We start from the raw sequence: 19,193 nt of genomic DNA, 5'->3' as shown, positions 1-19,193 counted from the left end.
CTTATTCTGTTATGGCATCCATGCTCGCCTGTGAATAATTGGTTTTTGAAATAAGATCTGTAAAATACACTTACTTAATAATTTGGGAAAACACTTTGTTTTATGGAAGTAATAATTGTTTATTTAGACTTCTAGACTCATAGCTATTCTGTTTTCTATCATTTCAAGCCCTATTACAGTTAGCCTTATTGAATCTTACATTATAAAAACATTTCCTCTTAATATGAGTTATTTCATTCTCTATTTATTATAAATACCTAATATAAAAGCTGTAAAGGCTCTATGGCTCAGTTTACAACTAAGAACACTGGGCTTGAAGGTATTACTTTTATGTCTTTGGCTTGATAAATATGATATATTCAGTCTCAGGTTCAAGTTTTCCTTCTACACAAAATGTGGTAATACAAAATCTTTCCTTTAAAAAAGTTTATGAGGGATCTTTTGAAGCACATCTGCATCCCTTTTCTATCCTCAAATACAAGTGAATCAGTGTCCTTGAACTCCCATTTTCTTTGTGTAGAATAACTTATTCTTGTCAATCGCAGGCCATCTCACCTAGAACTTGCTTAAAAATCTGCTTTGATGGAGAAGTCTCCTTGCTATTTTATATTTTAACCTGGTGGCAATGAGGAGAAGTCATTAGAGGATATTAAGCAATAGAGTGATGCAATGGGATTTGCATTTTATAGGAATCTAGCTGAGGAGGAATGGGCCTGAACTGGGCAAGACTGAGCAGAGCAGTCTGTTAGGATATCTTGTAGCCAACTGCTCAGAGGTGATAATGACCAGGAATAGGCAATAGCAGGGGGCATGCACCTAATGACTTGCTAGTAAGGGTCCACTAAGGGAAGGGGAAGAGGTAGAGACACAGAAGCTTGCCAGGTGGTAGTAGAGCCTGCAATTAGGAATGCAGGAAATAAAATGTCAGGGCAGCAGTGCAAGGTGACGGGATGGGACATTTCATTTAGACTGTGGTGAAGTGAGGCATTTGTGTACCATCCAGGAGGAGATGCCTGGTATGCAGTTGTCACTATGGATCTGCATTCAGATGAGAGACTTTGGCCAAAGACTCAGAGAAACTTTTTGTTGTTGTTTTTGAATGAATGTCTATTACTGACTTCCTACTTTATTAATTCAAATGCATTTATTCATGATTTTCATGCCCACATTCTAACACATTATCATTTTAATTATTTTTTTAAAATGTGAGCTTTACCTTTTACCAGTACCAATGAGCCTAGCTGCTCTGATTCTCTCCTGGGTAAAACCATGCTGCCTTGCTACTTTTCTGGGTGGTGTTATAACAGGTGGCTGGTTTTGTTCTCTAACAATATGTGTTTGGAATTATTATTTTTCATCTCTGTATTCTCTTTCAGCCTAATTTTCATCCTCTTGTTTGATAGGTTCAGACTTTGATCAAATCTTCCCCTGTACCCAGCTCCATACCCAGCATAGTGTTTTGGGGGAGATATATATACCTGTACTGTGGAAACTTCCCCTGTTGGGTTATGGGCAGAAATTACAACTTCATATTTTTTTATAATAGTTTTGTTGACATATAATTCATATTCCATACATTTGTCCATTTAAATTTGATTGTTTTTAGTGTACTCATAATTATGCAATCAGCATTGCAATCAAATTAGAACATTTTCATCACCTCTGAGAGGGACCCTATACCCCTTAGCTATCAGTCTCCCATTTGCAGCTTCCTAATCCCCCAGCCCTAAATAATCAATAATCTAATTTCTGTTTATATATCTTTGCTTAATAACTTAGTATTTTTAACTGGCTGCTATCATCAACTGACTACTTCTCTTCCGATTTTGCCTTTGTGTAGCTATTTTGATATTGCTAGCCTATCCAGAAGGAGGCAGTATAGGTTCTCAGTATAGACATACATGGGAAAACACAATACACAAGCAGAAGCCTACCGAAACACTGCTTGATAAACACAACTCTCTCTGACCAGTAAGGGACTTTAAATCAGGCTAAAATCAAGGACAGAGAAGGCAAAAGAAGTAAAACATACTTTAAATATTGTGTTTCCTTTAAAAAATCATGATAATAGAGAAAGAGGAAAAGGAAACATTTCCTGCGTTGTTAGTTTGAGCAGGACACTGATAATGAGAAACGTCTGGGTCCTATTTTTGGCTGTGCCCTTTGACTCAGTCATTTAATCATTCTGGGTTATTTTTGCTGATTTCCTAAAAGTGCTCTCCCCCACTGGATACTTATAGTGGTCTTTGAGCTGCAATTTGAGAAAATGCATCTCAAGTTGTACACATGCCTATGAAAGTCAGAAATTCTGTACTTGGTTTTTACATCATATAATCATGTCTTCTATTTCTTACTCATTAAACTGAAACAGCTTTATGACATGAAGTGAGATCATGAAGATGCTGTCTATCAGGAAGTGTGGTCATTTGGAATGTTCAGTGGTCAGTTACAGACTTTTATGTTTTATTAACTTTGCTGTTAAATTAGAGAAGTCCTAACCTAACATTAGAATTGGATTTTGAATGGCTTTCGTCCTAGGTAGCATCTGCGACTCTGCTTTTAGGTAAAGCCACAGACCCCCCTGCAGGTATTTTTGTTTTGTTTTGTTTTAGATGATCTTGTTCTGAGACCTGTCTCGAGGTGATTTATTAGCACTTAACGGAGAGGCTGATATCATTAGAGTTAGGTACCTTCTGCTCTTCTCAAGATTTATAACAGAGTCTATTCACTCATCGCACAGAGCACGGCCAGAGCTGCGTCTAGTCCGGTGGTGAATGCATCCCTCTTTACAGTGAGAGAGTGAATGCTACTTGATCTCTTAATACAAACCCGCTAGGAGGCATGCACCGCGGTGGTGATGTGTTGAATCTCTGTTCCCAGGGGGTGTCTGCCTCGTATCTGCAGCTTTAATGTTTCACTTAATATCCTTTTTGGCTACTGAGCGCGCTCCTCTCCAGCAGCAGGCAGCGTTTGGCTGCTCAACTTGCTACGTTTCCTGGCCATGCCCGGCTGAGCAAGTACTGGCTGGGAGCATCTGCTGGGGGGCTTTCTGGGTGCCGTCTGCATACGTTTTTTAAATTGAGAAGAAGTTGAAGGCATAGCAGCCTCCTTTTGCCAAGAACCTGAGCGCCTGTTATCTTTCAAATGCATTCCTGGAAACGAGCATGCTCAGAGAACTGGCAAATCATTGTCCAGTGACCAGGAGGAAATGATCATTGCTCTTCATTTATAATGCAAATTCTGAGGTGCCTCCAGAAGTGTGGTAAACTTAAAATGATGGCTGTGGTGAGAACGTCTCTGCAGAAAGTTGTGGTTTTGTTACATCGGTTACAAAGGATGGCAGTTTCTTCTCCTCGGTATCAGAAGCTCTGTAAGGTAACTGGTGATTGAAAATAATTCTGACAATTCTACTGCTTCTCAGGCTCTCAAAACTAATCTTTCAGGGTTCTCACCCAGGAGAGGTTCCTTTCCTTAGGGACTGTAAAAGCTGCTAAAGTGATATGCTAATTAAATTTTGTTTAAGAATCAGGAACCAGTAGTGTTTCGTGATTATTTTATTTTGGGGCTGACAAAATCTTCTGAGTAGGCTAGTGAACTGTTTGAAGAAAATACAGCAAAACTACATTTATCAAGACCTGTTACCTCTGTGATACTTTGCAGTGTCTTAATATTGAGTAGCACGTTAGCCTTATGGAAATTTCGGTAAATTTAAAAGAAGAGTTTAGAATAATCTTTCAGTAGGTTACTTAAAAACTGTGCATCTCTTTATAGCTAATTGTGTTTTTTTTTAATTTGAAAAATTAAAGCACATCTTCAAAACTATTAGACTTACTCTCATCATACTGTATCCCCTATATTCATGAGTCTTCCTGTATTACAGTTTCACTTAAGGAACTTAATTTTATTTGGACAGGTAGATTAAGTACACTTGCAGGAGGCAACTTGTTTGACAGTTGCAAATTTCAAATACCACGTCATCCTAAACATAAACCATTGAGTGAGTGCCTGTATTTTTTAAAGTTAGCTATTATATTTTTGATCATAGTTTTATTTAAACTATGTTCACACTATCTCATTACTTTTGTTAAAAATTGGAGCGATTTGATATGAAGGGAAGGAATTATAACAGGAATGTTAAAGCAATTTATATAGTACAATGTAAATTGTGCAATGCTCTGCCTTCACCTCATGTTCTTAGTGCCATTTCCAAGAACGTAGCTTATTGTCCCCTTAGCTGCCCAAACTCATTTGTAATTGGAACAACTGTCTCTAGGACAATAGTATGTTCATGATGATATAAAATTTGACAGGTCCAAGCACCTGAATTGTGCATATTATGTAGCAGCAGCCTGGGGGTGGGAGAGGAAGGCAGTATTCTATTAACTTTATCACATCATATTTTTTATTTCTTATAGTTTGGTCAATTAAATGTGTTTCTGTCTGAAAACATTTTCTTTGAAAAGTTTTAGGAAACAGATTAAGGTAGTAGGGTATGCGCAGAAATTTGTAGAAGTGTTTCATTTGCATAAGAAGTTAATTAAAAGTTAATACAACTTAATAAATAATTAATTGTAAAAATTTGTAAATGAATGCTTTCATTGTCTTGTCTTTTGGTCCACTTCAGGGAATAAATTATTCTGGTAAAACATTTGGTTGGGTATTATATGAGCAAGTAGTTTTGATAATAGAGAAGTGAGGCTCATTCACTAATGCATTATGTTTTATCTTTTTAACTTCAAATGTGAATGTGTAAAGCATCCATTTTCTATTAGTTGGGTCATTTTTCTGATTCATTTGTATGCATACTTTCACAGAATCAGGTAATTTTCCAAGTCATGTGACCCAAAATATTTAGTCTGATGTATGAAGCAGTAGAAGTTCAAATACTGGACAAAGTTGTTTAATTAGTTTCATAATCATACCCCAAATAAACAGAAGTTCAGTAGCTGAAGTCATTGGGTAAATTAATTCCCATCAGAAATACTCTTTGGGCAGACTTCTTGAGATTTACAATTTCCTAAAGAAACCATTACAGTTAAAATGTTTAGAATAAATGATGCTTTTTTTTCTTTTAGAAAATTAAAATTTGCAGTTAAAATTTTATCTTCCACATTTTTTTCACAGATGCAAAATTAACAACTGCCCAGATAATGAAATAAGAAATATACAATTCCAGTACTTTCCAGTAGGTGTCAATATAAGGCAATAATATATGAGATTTTGCCCAAAGAACTGCAAATCCAGAATAGGAAGTAGCACAATTACTATAAAATAAATCAGCTAGCAACAGATATAATTTATTTGCCTGGTTATATTTTGAAAACTGATCTTAGTTATTGACTGTGTTAACTTATATGATATAAATAAAAGTTTAGTTGAAGAATTAAATATTAATTAACAGTTGCCATCTCAAATACTAACACAAATATCTAGACCAACCACAAATAGTTAATTGTAGTACTTACGGGTCTAAATAAGCTTGGTATTTATTTGCTTTTAAGACACTATAAATTCTGTTCTTAAATTGTAAATGCTGTAATGACTTCATCTCTACCTATACCTCCTACATTCTCTAAATTTAGTTTCTGAGAAAGGAAATGCTGTAAGTTTCAGTGTTTTTTCATTAAAAATATGAAGATAGTCTATTGTAAATATATTCCAGACTGACATGAATGAGAAAAATGTTGCATAATCTAAGGGAGACATGACTATTTTAAATTTATATCGGCATTTTAATCTCCCCCCTTTTTTCTTTTTTTGGATCTCTCTTTTTACATATCATATGGAAATTCTATCTTTTAAAAAATTAAACTTATTGGGAAATTCTGTCTTTTACCAGACATTTTCTGCCATGGTATCTTGTCTTCCTTTGCTTATCTTCATACTTGTCTTGAGTGTCAGAAAATAGCATGTGTTGCATAATTGAAAATTTGTGTTAAATATTCTCATTTTGTGTTTTTCCCCTCATGTATGCTTTGAAAAGAGGGGAGGAATGAAAAGAGGCACTTGGAATCCACAGCTCTCAGAGTTCCCCCTCTCTTACCCAAGTCACACATTCACTTGTATTTTTTGGCTTTTAAAATTATTTATTCTTGGTTATACATCCCATAAAATTTGGTCAGGAAACAGAAACATAGGCTTCTGCTTTCTTGGAGATATAATTAGCAGCATTGAAATTGCCCTGATGACCTAAAATTACCTCATGCTGGATGCTAATTTTTCCAGATTTGGTTTTCATTGCTTAGGCGCCTTTAAAATATTGACTATAAAATTGTTTTTCTTCTGATACAGCACAGTAAATGATTTAAAAATTAATATTCATTTGTTTTTATTGTAATCTGATTATTTTGGGATATTTTATCATTAAATCTTTGGATTAAAAGTTGATTGAATTTTGTTGAATCTGAAAGGAATTTTGTAAGTCCTGATTTTTTCTCTAGTGCCAATTTTCATAGAATACTTATTCATCAAGGACATGGTAAAAACAGCTTTTGTACAGTATATTGAGATATAAACCATTACAAAAAATTAGAAAAATATACAATTTGTGTTTTAAATTGAATTGCTTATGATTTAAGCATTAAAATTTTTAATTTAAATAATATGTTTTATTTGCCTGCATGTATACGGAAATTAGTTTACATGATTTTAATCATCTCCAAACTTTTTTGATCATATAGTACTATCAGTAAAATATTTTAATCATCTCTCTATCCATTTAGAATTTATACAATATGCTTTGGTAAAATCACATATAGTAGACCATAATTTTGTTCTTACTTTCTATTGATCTCTCCTTGCAACCCAATTGGTTGTCTTTTTCTCTCTGTGTGGTATACACATGCCATTTTGGTGACTTCTGATTCACACATACAGTGAATGAGTGCTGATCTCAAAATCATGCTGAAAACCCACGTCCTTTGTGGTATCAGAGCAGCTGCCTCTGAGCACTCTGTGAAAAATAGAAGTAGACCAGGAGATTCCACCCAGCATACTGTGTGTGCGCGTGTGTGGTGTGTGTGTGTGTGTGTGTGTGTGTGTGTGTGTGTGTGTGTTTTCACACACAGACACTAAAGAGCTGTGTGGAGGCTTGATATATGACCACGATGTCACAGAGTCTCTGAAAGGATTTTCACATTCACTGATGAGAGAAGTTCACACATCATTTTTCATCTACATGTATAGGTCCCCTTTATTTAGAGGTAGCTAAAGTTGAATATATGTTTTTAAAGAAGACATAGAATGCAATGGTGTATAACTTACACCCCATAAAGGTAAATTATATTTTTTATTCCTTCAAGTTCCCCTACTCTTTTTTTTAGATTGAAAACTTTTCTATCTTTGAATAATTAAATCCTAGGGCACTGGAGCTTTTCTTTGTCGTGATCTGAATGTTGGGATGTGTATATTTTAAGGTCAGCTCTCAGACTCCCTCCATATCTTTCCATAATCAAATCACACACATAGTGTTTGAACCACAGAAAAGGTCAGAATCATGGTCTCTAGCCTGGAGGGAGAACTCTAGTTGGTCATATGAGTATTGTTTCTTCTTAGTTTTATGACAAAATTCTTATTTTGGTTAGTTCAGAAGATTTGTGAAGGTATTTAATAGGGAAAAAAAGCCAAATATGGAAGGATTTGCCTGCATCTCATGTGTCTTCGCTGATGCTTTAGGCCTGTTGCATCAAAGCTGTATGGGCACCTGGGTAGATGCCTCCTTTCCTTACTCTCCCTCTAGTTCCACAGTCCCTCAGGGGGTTGAAATTACAGATAAAAGTGAATGAGTCAAGAGAGACAACACCTACATCCCTATTTGTCATCAGGTACAGCAGGTTCCCTCATCTATGCTCTCAATTTTCTCACTTACCCACGGTCAACCGTGGGCTGAAAATATTAAATGGAAATTTCCAGAAAGAAACAATTTATGAATTTTAAATTTTGCTTCATTTTTAGTAGCATGATGAACTCGTGCACCATCCAGCATTGTCCTGCCTGGGATGTCTAGCGTTTCCATACTATACGTAGAGTATACTACTTTGAGAGAGACCACATTCACACAAGTTTTATTACAGTATATTGTTATAATTGTTCTACTTTATTATTAGTTATTGTTGTTAACCTCTTACTATGCCTATTTATAACTTTATTATAGGAATGAGCATATAGGAAAAAAACACAGGATTTATAGCATTTGGTACTATCCGTGGTTTCAGGCAACCACTGGGGGTCTTAGAATGTATCCCCTGCAGATAAGAGGAGACTACTGTGTGTGTGTGTTTTGTGGCTTCCAAAACCTGCAGTGCTATTTTATTTTTATATTTAATTTTTAATATCTTTTATTTATTTCAGAGAGGAAGGGAGAGGAGAGATGCATATGCCCTGACCAGGAATCAAACCATGACTTCCTGCTTCATAGGTCAGCGCTCAACTAACTGAGCCACTCTGGCCAGGCAAGCAGTGCTATTTTAGACCTCTATTTTGCCATAGCTCCTCAGGCAAAATTATTTTAAAAAACAGTTATCTAATTTACTAACATTTTGTTCATTAGAAAACTCATGCTGTCAATGACTTTGAGCTAAGAGCAGTATAATTAGATGTGATATAATGCTTTGTCATTTAACTAAAAATAATTAAGACCATTCTACAAGATTGCATTTTAAATAGTTCTTTAACAGTCAAGATATCATTATTTGTGTAAGTCTAGATCAGTTTTAGAATAGCATTATGGATATGGATAAAAGATGTCCTTTATTTTTATCATTTGATAATTGTGACTAAAGTGTTAATGATTTGTGTTTACCTAGGGTTAAAGTTTATTAAATTTCAAGGGGAAATTTCTAAGTTGAATGTACTGCTGAATTTTAAGTGTAGAGACATTATCCACTCCCACTTACCAGTGACTGAACATTGCCAGTTTCTCTTAGTATACCTGGTACTTTATTTTTAGTTCTGTAAAATAAACAATTAGTAGAACTCCTACCATAGAGATGGAAGAATATAGAAAATTTCATGCTATGATAGCTTCCTCAGCTTCACAAAGTTTGTTCATTTCTGGGCAAGGTAAATGAGTACAAATAACTGAAATTGGAAAGGATGTGAAGTGCATTCAAGGGTTTTCTTTTCTTTTTTCTTCCAGTTTGTTCAGTTCTATGAAATTCTAGAGGATTAATTTATAACAAAGTTTACCTATAAAAACAGACAGAACCTTTTACTGCTTAGTAAAGAATAGGCAGATATAAAAGTATAGCTTGATAGAGGTTAAGCAAGACTTTTGGAAAAACAGCAAATGAAAGAAGACATTGAACTGTTTCACAATACAATATTTAACTTTGCTTTAAGAAAACTGAAAGAAGAATGTCCAAATACAGCAATAAAATAAACTCAAGCTTTCATAACTGAAAAGTCTTGTTTTCACTGATACAATTTCCTTTAAGTTTTAGTGTATTTTCTCATACATTTCATCATTAATACATAGAGTATTAATGAATAATTGTAGTATTTATCTTTAAGAGATAGGTAGCAAGGAAATTCTCATTATTCCCCTTAAACAAATGGTGAGACAGGTTTTGTAAATTGGCAGGTTTAGGAACATGTCATTAATTGCTCAGCTAGTATGTGCACAACTTGAATTAAACATAGGTTTTCTGATTCCAGTTCTAATGCCTCTTTACACTTAATTTCAGGTAGTTTTAGGAATATTTTGTCGCTGCTAGGGTTTTGTGAGGTGGAGATGTACTTGGTTTCTCCTAGAATTTAAACATAATAAAATATGTTTTTTTCAAAACTATCTTGATATTTGAGTTCGAGCTACATAATTTGAAGGGAAAGAAGATTTTGTTCTAGTTAAACTTGTATATTGAATGCCTTTGTAATGGGCTCATTTTGCAGTTTTATAAAAAAGATATATTGGTTCATTTTAATGCAAAATAATATAGTTGGTCTGGTGTTTGAGTGATACTTTAGTTTATTGTAAATCTCCATACCACAAGCATTGAGTCATGCATTCACTGAACCTAAATTTCTATACTTGAACGTAGTTTTTTAAATCATCATTATATGGAAAAGGGTATAATAGCTCCTTAAAAAATAAGTTGAAAAGTCAGTCAACTTAACTTGCTAGACTGGGTCTTTTTTATTAAGAATTTTTTAAACAATTAAACTCTAATTGGGGTGGTGAACACAATATATGGATGATATATTATAGAATTGTACACCTGAAACCTATATAATTTTATTAACTGATGTCACCCCAATAAATTCAATAAAAATAACAACAACAAAACAATTCAACTCCAAGATCATGTATTGAATGGCTGTCATGTATCAAAAGTGCATGTTAAGCAGCATAAACACAAATGACAACTTTACATTTCCCATGTAAAACAAGCAAGTTCAGAAAACTTGTTTGAAGAAATTTAGTGGTTAAGAGTTCATGCTGCTGTGGAGGTTGATAGTATGAATTCAAACAATCATGACTTTGCCACTTGCCAGTAATGTGACCTTGGGCAAGTCATTTAATATCTGTATCTCCTCTTCCTTTTCAGAAAACGGAGTTAGAATTAGTGCTTATCTGTCTCTCTCACACAGAGCTGTGAGAATTTTAAGGGGACATATGTAATACTTTCAACAATAAAGATTTGAAAAAATTAATACGTATTTATAAAATGGTATCACAGAGCCTGCCACATAATAAGATGTTGTGTGTGTTGGTTGCTCTTGTGACGGTTGTTATCGCTATTATCATGATTATCTTATACATTGTTGTGTGTGGATCAAACAAGATGATCAGTGTGATATGCCCAGCCCAGTGCCTTGAACATAGAGGTTCCTTAATGTCTCTTGGGTGTTATCATCATTCTTATTATCTTTATTCCTAAATGAACCCTTAGATCTTAACAAGGGGGTTCACTTGTTCGAGTTCAATTGCCCAGGGAAGTTATCCTAAAGATTCATCCCCCCACCCTGACTTTGACTTGCAGGGTCTGAGTTGCAAGATGGGCCACCCCTGCTTTTAACATGGAGTAGGAAAAATAAATCTTCGAGGTTTTCCCCAGTTTATTTTATCTGCGTGAGAGTCAGCTTGAAGAAGTGCAAGAAAAATCTTCCTTGGACCAATGAACTTTGACAGAAACTCTTGTTGAATTAGTATTCCCTGATTTCTGAGGGTTCCTCTGGATTATTGATTAGGTTTCTAAAGAGCACCTAAAATTTGAATTAACCCACAATGAAATGGATACAATCCTGATTTACTTAAAACATCTTGTTAAGAAGTTCTTTTCCATTTCCAGAAACTGAACAAAGTAAAGAAGTTATCTTTACAGTGACTGATGCAGAAGGAAAAGCAAGCATGTTTGGTTAGAAGAGAATGGAAAGAAATACAGAAATTCTTAAGTGTATTCTCAACACTTTTAAGAATTGTGTTTTTCAACGCCATTATATTTGATTTTAAGTTCACTCCCAAAATACTTAAATTTACTGTTCTTGGGATAGATATACTATTCATTACTACCTTTTATGGAAATCTCTTGATATTTGGCTTAAAAGCATTATCTGAGACTATATTGACCCCGTGTTCAGAATTTTAAAAGAATGCAGTGTATGTGCACCTACCCAGTGTGAGTTGTGATCTGGAGGCAAGGAAAGTATTATTTGCAATTAGATTTTTTGGGGGATATTATAACCTTCCTTTTAAACTTGACACATCGTGAAAGATTTTCTGTGTTACTAAACATTTCTCATATGTAAATAAAATTCTATTGAATGGCTGCAAGATAACTTATTTAAGCAATCCACTATGGTTAGATGGTTAGATAGCTATGTTATTACCAGTGTCCTCATGATAAATACTTCTTGATGAACACCTTCATAAACCATAGAGTGCATCCTGATGACTTCCAGGATATGTTTTTAAAATTGACTAACTGGACCAAATGAATAATTAATGACATTTACTATCTATTGCTAAATTTCTGTCTTACAAGGCAGTACCTGTTTACATGCCCACTAGTAGCTTGAATGCCTAGTTTCCTGTACCCTCCCAGAAATAGGTGATACTAATGAAGAACATTTTATGAAATTGTTAGCTGAAAAATGCAACCATGCTGTAGACCAGGGGTCCTCAAACTACGGCCCGCGGGCCACATGCAAATACAAATATTGTATTTGTTCGCGTTTTGTTTTTTTACTTCAAAATAAGATATGTGCAGTGTGCATAGGTATTTGTTCATAATTTTTTTTTAAACTATAGTCCAGCCCTCCAACAGTCTGAGGGACAGTGAACTGGCCCCTTGTTTAAAAAGTTTGAGGACCCCTGCTGTAGACTGTAAACTAAAACCTAACGAGGTTAACTGGTTTGTCTAAGTGTGGGACTAAACAGTCTATTTTCAAAAGTGTCTAAAATCCAGTTGCTGAGTTAGGAACCCAAACACTAATGTCTAAAATGGGAAGTGACAAGTACCATGTAATAAAACTAAAAGTTGTATGAACACAAAAGAAAGAAATGTCATGGAAGTATTTAGAGAAAAGATAGTTAGGGATCTTAAGAGGTAGGTAGAATTTAATAGAGTAGCTAATTCTGGGAATAGACACTGAATGAGCAAAGACATAGGGCACAAACATGTGCTCATTGTATTCAGAGAACATTGAGTACTTGTTTATGAGAAATGGCGGTGAAATTCACTCAACATTTACATTTTCTGCTCAATAAAAAATTACTCTTTTGAGTGCCAACTGTGTATGCCAGATCACCCTCGACCTTTGCCTCTTTCCAAAATATAGTCCAGTTTTAAAGGAAAAGTGTTTGTGAATATTGGGTGTTTTCAAACATGGAGAACATTTCAAAAGGGAAATTCTAAAATGAAAAAGTTGCATATTTACATCTTTAAAATATGAACATAATTCTTTTGAATGTAAGTCATTTTGGTATGAGTGACAAAAATGTTATGCTCTTGTTGCGACTCAGGTGATGAGTGAATGGCACAATATTTTAAGCAAAAAAGGATAAATATTTTGCTACTTTACTGAACTTATTTATTCTAGTAGTTTTTGGTGGAATCTTTAGGGTTCTCTATATACAACATCATGTCATCTGCAAATAATGACAATTTGACATCTTCCTTTCTAATTTAGATGCCTTTTATTTATTCTTGTCTGATTGCTGTGACCAGGATTTCTAGGACTATGTTGAATAAGAGTGGTGAAAGTGGATAACCCTGTCTTGTTCCTGTTCTTAAGGAGAATGCTTGTAGGTTTTGCCCATTGAGTATGATGTTGGCTGTGGGTTTGTCATATATTGCCTTTATTATGTTGAGGTATGTTCCTTCTATTTCCACTTTGCTGAGAGGTTTTATCATAAATGGGTGCTGGATTTTATCAAATACTTTTCCTGCATCTGTTGATAAGATCATATTATTTTTATCCCTTATTTTGTTTATGTGGTGTATCATGTTTATTGTTTTGCAGATATTATACCAACCATTCATCCCTGGAATAAGTCCTACTTGACCATGGTGTTTGATCTTTTTAATGTATTGCTGGATTCAGTTTGCTAACATTTGTTGAGGATTTTAGCATTTGTGTTCATCTGGGACTTTATCTGGTTTTGGAATTAGGGTAATGCTGGCTTCACAACATGAGCTTGGGAATCTTCCCTTCTCTTGAATTTTTTGGAATAGTTTGAGAAGGATAGGTGTTAATTCTTCTTTGAATGTTTGATAAAATGGTCCAGGGCTTTCAGTCTATCTAGTATTAAATTAGAAATTTATAGAACTTTAGAATTGCTAGAATTGCTAGAAATTATAAAAATTATCTGACCAATTTCCTCATTTTACATATGAGGAAATAAATGCCTTAACATTTATTGAATTTGGGGCCACATCTTACTGTGCTTTAATATATTACTAGAGGCTCAGTGTATGGATTCGTGCACTGGTGGGGTCCCTCAGCCTGGCCTGTGCCCTCTCGCGATCTGGGACCCCTTGAGGGATGTCGGATTGCCAGTTTCGGCCCGATCCCCACAGGCCAGGCCCGCAGGCCAGGCTGGCTTGCGGGCATTGGGTGAAACCGGCAGTCCGACATCTCCTGAGGGATGCAGTAGTGTGTGAAGCAGCAGGTAGTTGGGGAGGAGCCTGAGACCAGGCTGGGCACTGCACCAGTCCCGCTCATCCTGGCCTGGCTGTGCCTGCCGCCGCCACCTGGTAGCACTGCCACAGAGGCAGGAGAGGCTCGCGCCACTGCAGCTGCACTTGCCAGCTGTGAGCCCGGTGTCTGGCGCCCATTGGTCAGCTGAGCGGTGCTCCTGCTGTGGGAGCACACTGACCACCAGGGAGCAGCTCCTGCGTTGAGCGTCTGCCCCCTGGTGGTCAGTGCGCATCATAGCAACCTGTAGTTTGGTCACTTAGGCTTTTATATATATAGATTTTATGCTGCCGAAGGTTACACAGCCAAGTGGTACTGGGCTTCATGTTTAAATTTCTGGGAGATTGCTCAAGTGTTCATAAGATTTTATTGTATTTATTGTACTTATTTTTATGGAATTTACATTTAACTTTGCCCAGTACTATAGTTTGCTATTTATTTCTCAATGTCAATTTCTGGAATTTGGAGCCCTATCTTATTATAGAAGAATCATTTGAACAGAACAACATTTGTAAATGTTGAATACTTAACCCAAATTTCAGGTTAGTTTTTTAGATTTATGATGTTACAATATAGTAGAAATGCTATACTTTGGCTTCAGATAGTCTTTTAAAAATAATTTTATTGAGATATAATTCATATACAATAGAGTTTACTCTTTTAAGTGTACAATTCAGTGTTTTTAGCATATTTTCAGGGTTGCACAACTATTATCACAATTACATTTGGGAACATTTTCGTCCTTCCCCCACCAAATAAAACCCCATTATCTATGAGCAGTCGCTCCCTATTTTCTCCCTTCTGCTCTCCCAGTCCTAGGCAGCCACTGATCTATTTCTTTTTAACATGAGGTTGAGAGTAAAAGTTTGAAACCATAAGTGTTAGGTAAAAAGGATGGAAAAATAATTCTAATTTACTGTGATAAATTTACTACTGTATCATAGAATTTGTGAGTTTTTGAGTTTTAATTATAATAATTAGGATAGCTTTTATTAAGTGATTTATGTACCTCATAACATTATAACATACGCAATTTATTTTTCATATTTTTTAGAGTACTATAGAAGTAAGTATAATGTGAAAAATGCTAAATTTGGAATCATCAGACCTAGGTTTGATTACCTTTCTTGCTGTTTGATCTTTTGTAATGTTCAAGTGATATGTCAATCCCCAGTTTCTTCATCTAGATAGGGAAATAAATATGCATTCTGTCATTTTAGGAAGATATTATAGAACCAATAAGTTAATATTTATGAATTTGCTATACAGGGCGAGAGCTTACTAAAATTAAGATATTAACATTCAGTAATTTCTTGTTCTATAAACTAACCAATAAACACAATGACAATATTTATCCACATATGCTTTTACCAGGGTTTGCTGCTGCAATAATTTTTGAAACAGCGAAAGAACATGCTAACTAAAATCTTCTGTTTGTCTCAATTCAGATGCCAGAATGTTGAATACCAACCACCTCATGTCTTTCTGCAATGCAGGGTCATTTTGTTTTGCTTCTTTCCTAAGGCACCAAGCCAGCTTTCATATTAAGGTACATTATCTTCCAGTCAAGTCATACAATTTCTAAACAACTGAGACTCACATTGGGGCTACATGAAAGGAACCATATCTTCAAATCGGGAGTAATGGTCCCCTAGGGAGAGTATCTAGGCAAAGAAATATTCTGAATTTTTTTTTTTTTACTTTTAATTGTTGACACTATTACAGCTGTCCCCACCCCTCCTCTTTTGCCTGCCTCCACCCAGCTGAATTTTTAATTCAATCTAAAATTAGGGCAGCCAAAATTTTTATAATCGATACATCATTGATCTCATATGTAGGTGGGCACATGTAAAACCTGGGAAGGCTTGAGGAAAATATTTCTTAAATTTCATTAATAATTCAACATTCTGGTAATTCTGAGATGATTTTTTAAATAATGTCTATTTAGAGAGAGAGGTTTTGATAGACACCGAATAACCTGAATTAATGACCATAAGGACTGAGTGCTCTTTTCCATTAATTCTTGAAGCAAATCCTAAATCGCTACATTACATAGCCCGTCTTTGTGGAAGATCCTCATGTGGTGTGGTGGTAAAGAAGGAAAACATTTCCTCTTTTTGAAGTAATTGCTTCTAATGGAAGCCTAATGACCTAAATGCTTATTTCTAAAACTTGAGCAGCAAAACTTGATAGGAAGCTAGTGAAAGATTTGAGAAATTATAATGTATACCCCAAATGCCAGGAAGTCCCATGTGGTTGAGAATCAATACTTAATGACAATTAAATAATTTACTAATTCACTTGTGCCGGATGTCATCATCCTTACTTTAAAAGCTGGAGTGACTTCTAGACATGCATCTTGGTACCAAGAGTGGGGTAGGGGCTGCTTCTGGCCAGGTGTCCTGCATCTTTTTAGGTGTCTTATGGTTTCTTTGAATTTCATGTTGCAGATTGAACAAGACAGTGAGAATAAAGTTTCCTTGTGGGCATTGAACTCATCAAACTTAATAACCAGTGGGGGCTTTGGATATTTTCAAGTGTAGCACTTGCATTTTTTAAAGATGAGAAGACAGAAGTTTAGAGGGTTTAAGTGGCGTATCCTAGGATGTATTAAGAGTGGCAATGGTTGAACTGCTTTGATAAAGATACAGTCTATTCCTGGATTTCGTGGAACTATTTTATAAAAGTGTATTTTATAGGTTTCCGAGATGGATTATGAACACCACATGAATCAAGTTGTTGATGTGAATGACCTATTTGGAGGTGGTTCTGGAAAATAAATAAATAAAATATCTCTCTTAGATAAAACCCATATGGTAACGTCTTAACAGTTGTTAAATCTGGTTGTCAGTATATGGGTGTTTATTTTACTATCTTTCATCTATTCCGTATGTTTGAACATTTTCATGATAAAATGTTTCAAAAGTAGCAGCAACTCTACTATGATAAATGTTGGAGAGATTACTTGAAACTCTGAAAGCTTAACTGTTGAAAATCATAAAAAATTTAATTGTCCTCTTTGTGTATTCTTCACATTTGTTAACTTAAGACTGTGACTAATGCAAAAATAGTTTAAACATGTCTTGACTTACCTGCTGATAAATATTTACTGAGTCTATAGCTTTTCTTTATTTTAGCTCATTTAAAATGAACAAAACTCATTTTTAAAAACTGGTATTTCCTTTACAAAAGCTGCACATGCCTACCACTAAAGTTTGTGACTTCCCAAACTCTGAAATATGTAGTTTTGATACCCTCACTTACTATAGTTTCCTAATTCTTGTAGAGGTTGGAAAGAAAATTGTCCATCATGAAAGCATTCATTATTTAAAATTCAATATAATAGGAAAGTTTGGTTTGCACCCCTATTTAACAAGATTTTCCAAATCCTGTTTGGAACTGATAATTTTGTCCAGGCAGGTTAAGAGGCTCTTTCCTTTGGAATGTTGATAAAATGTCTTTGTCTTTCACATTTGCTGAGGTTAATATAAATTTATCAAGACACAATTCTTAGACTCCGGGACTATCCTTGTCTTTATTTAGGAATGACACATAAGCTTTGTCCAAGGAACAATGACTCATAATAGGCTATTGGAAACACCATTTATATTTGCATCTTTTTGTTATGCTTTTTCCCATTTTTTTCTGAGTTGCTACTTAATGCTGCTGTTTTATAAATTGACTTAATCCTATATGGTGTGGTTCTTTTAGGACACATTCTAGAATCTTTAAGCTTTTTGTCTTTTATAACTCAACTAGAGGCCCAGTGCACGACATTCATGCACTGGGGTTGGGGGTTCCTCAGCTCGGCCTACACCCTCTCACAGTCTGGGACCTCTCAGGGGATGTCCGACTGTTGGCTTAGGCCTGCTTCCCACTCCTTAGCATCGCCTCAGAAGCGGGAGAGGCTCCCACCGCTGCGCTTTCCAGCTGTGAGCCCGGCTTCTGGCTGAGTGGTGCTCCCCCTTCAGGAGCTCACTGACCACCAGGGGGCAGCTCCTGCATTGAGCGTCTGCCCCTGGTGGTCAATGCATGTCATAGTGACTGGTCATTATGCTGTTTGGTTAATTTGCATATTAGGGTTTTATTATATAGGATATATGTAACACTTCTCACATTGCCAGATAAACTGAAATTTCTCATCTGGTGAAAGAATGATAGAAATTGTAGTATTTGAAACCTAGATTCATTCCTTATTTTCTGAAAATTGTATGGAATACATTGTATGCTGTTTTCCAAGAATGAACTGGAATGGCATATTCCTGAGACTATAAAAACTGAAAGAGTTGTTGGGAGATTTTAAAATGTATTTATTTATTTATAACATATAGCTTGTGCTCTTGATTAATTGCTCTTAATTAACCTCCCTGCTCTTTAAATTAAATAAAAATTAACAAATATTCATTGCAGTCTGGGAGAAACCTCATTCAATGCTTAAAGCACTGTGCAGAGCAGTAGAATGTTTCCTTTAATGAAAGCCAGGAATGGAAGAGTAGAATCCACCTGACAAGTACCTGTTTAGGACAGCTGTGTATCAGGAAAAGAGGTGGTTGATTAGGGCTAGAAGGAATTGAGCAAGGTACTGGTAAATAGTTCTTTGTGATGACATTTTATGTTGAAAAGTCTTTTGGGAGGTTAAATAAATAACTAAGGTACTTGTGGCTCAGCGAGTGGTAGCGAAGGGAGCCTTGGCATGGGAGTGAGGAGACTGCCTTTCTGGACATACCTTCTACTGCATTGAGCATAATGGTATGCCACTTACCACTGCAGAGCCTTGGCTTTTCAACTTGAAGTTGGTATGAAAAATTGTTTTTTTAGAAAAATTGGTGAATTATACTGTCGAAGAAGCATAGTGACAGCTTTTGAATATGCACATATAGCAAATCACCTTTTATTTTGTCCAGCAAATTAAACCAGATTTCATTAGTTTTAGAATAGCATTTACATTTTTACTCTGATATATGAAAAGCAAAGTGATCCTTTTATAAAATGCTGAAAGGAAGAAGAAAATAAAATGTATCAGTTAATTCTGCTTACTCAGAAGGAAATATTATTAA

At 35.3% G+C, this 19,193-nt stretch overlaps 1 protein-coding gene across 1 annotated transcript in view; it reads left to right on the top strand.

Moving 5' to 3' along the window:
- The window catches only part of UTRN (utrophin), a 433,433-nt gene that overhangs the window by 229,904 nt on the left and 184,336 nt on the right, over window positions 1-19,193 (top strand).

This window comes from Myotis lucifugus, unplaced genomic scaffold, assembly GCF_000147115.1.
Source record: "Myotis lucifugus unplaced genomic scaffold, Myoluc2.0 scaffold_11, whole genome shotgun sequence".
Taxonomy (NCBI): Eukaryota; Metazoa; Chordata; class Mammalia; order Chiroptera; family Vespertilionidae; genus Myotis; species Myotis lucifugus.
The sequence above is the reverse complement of the archived record's forward strand: the minus strand, read 5'-3'. Positions and strand labels throughout refer to the sequence as shown.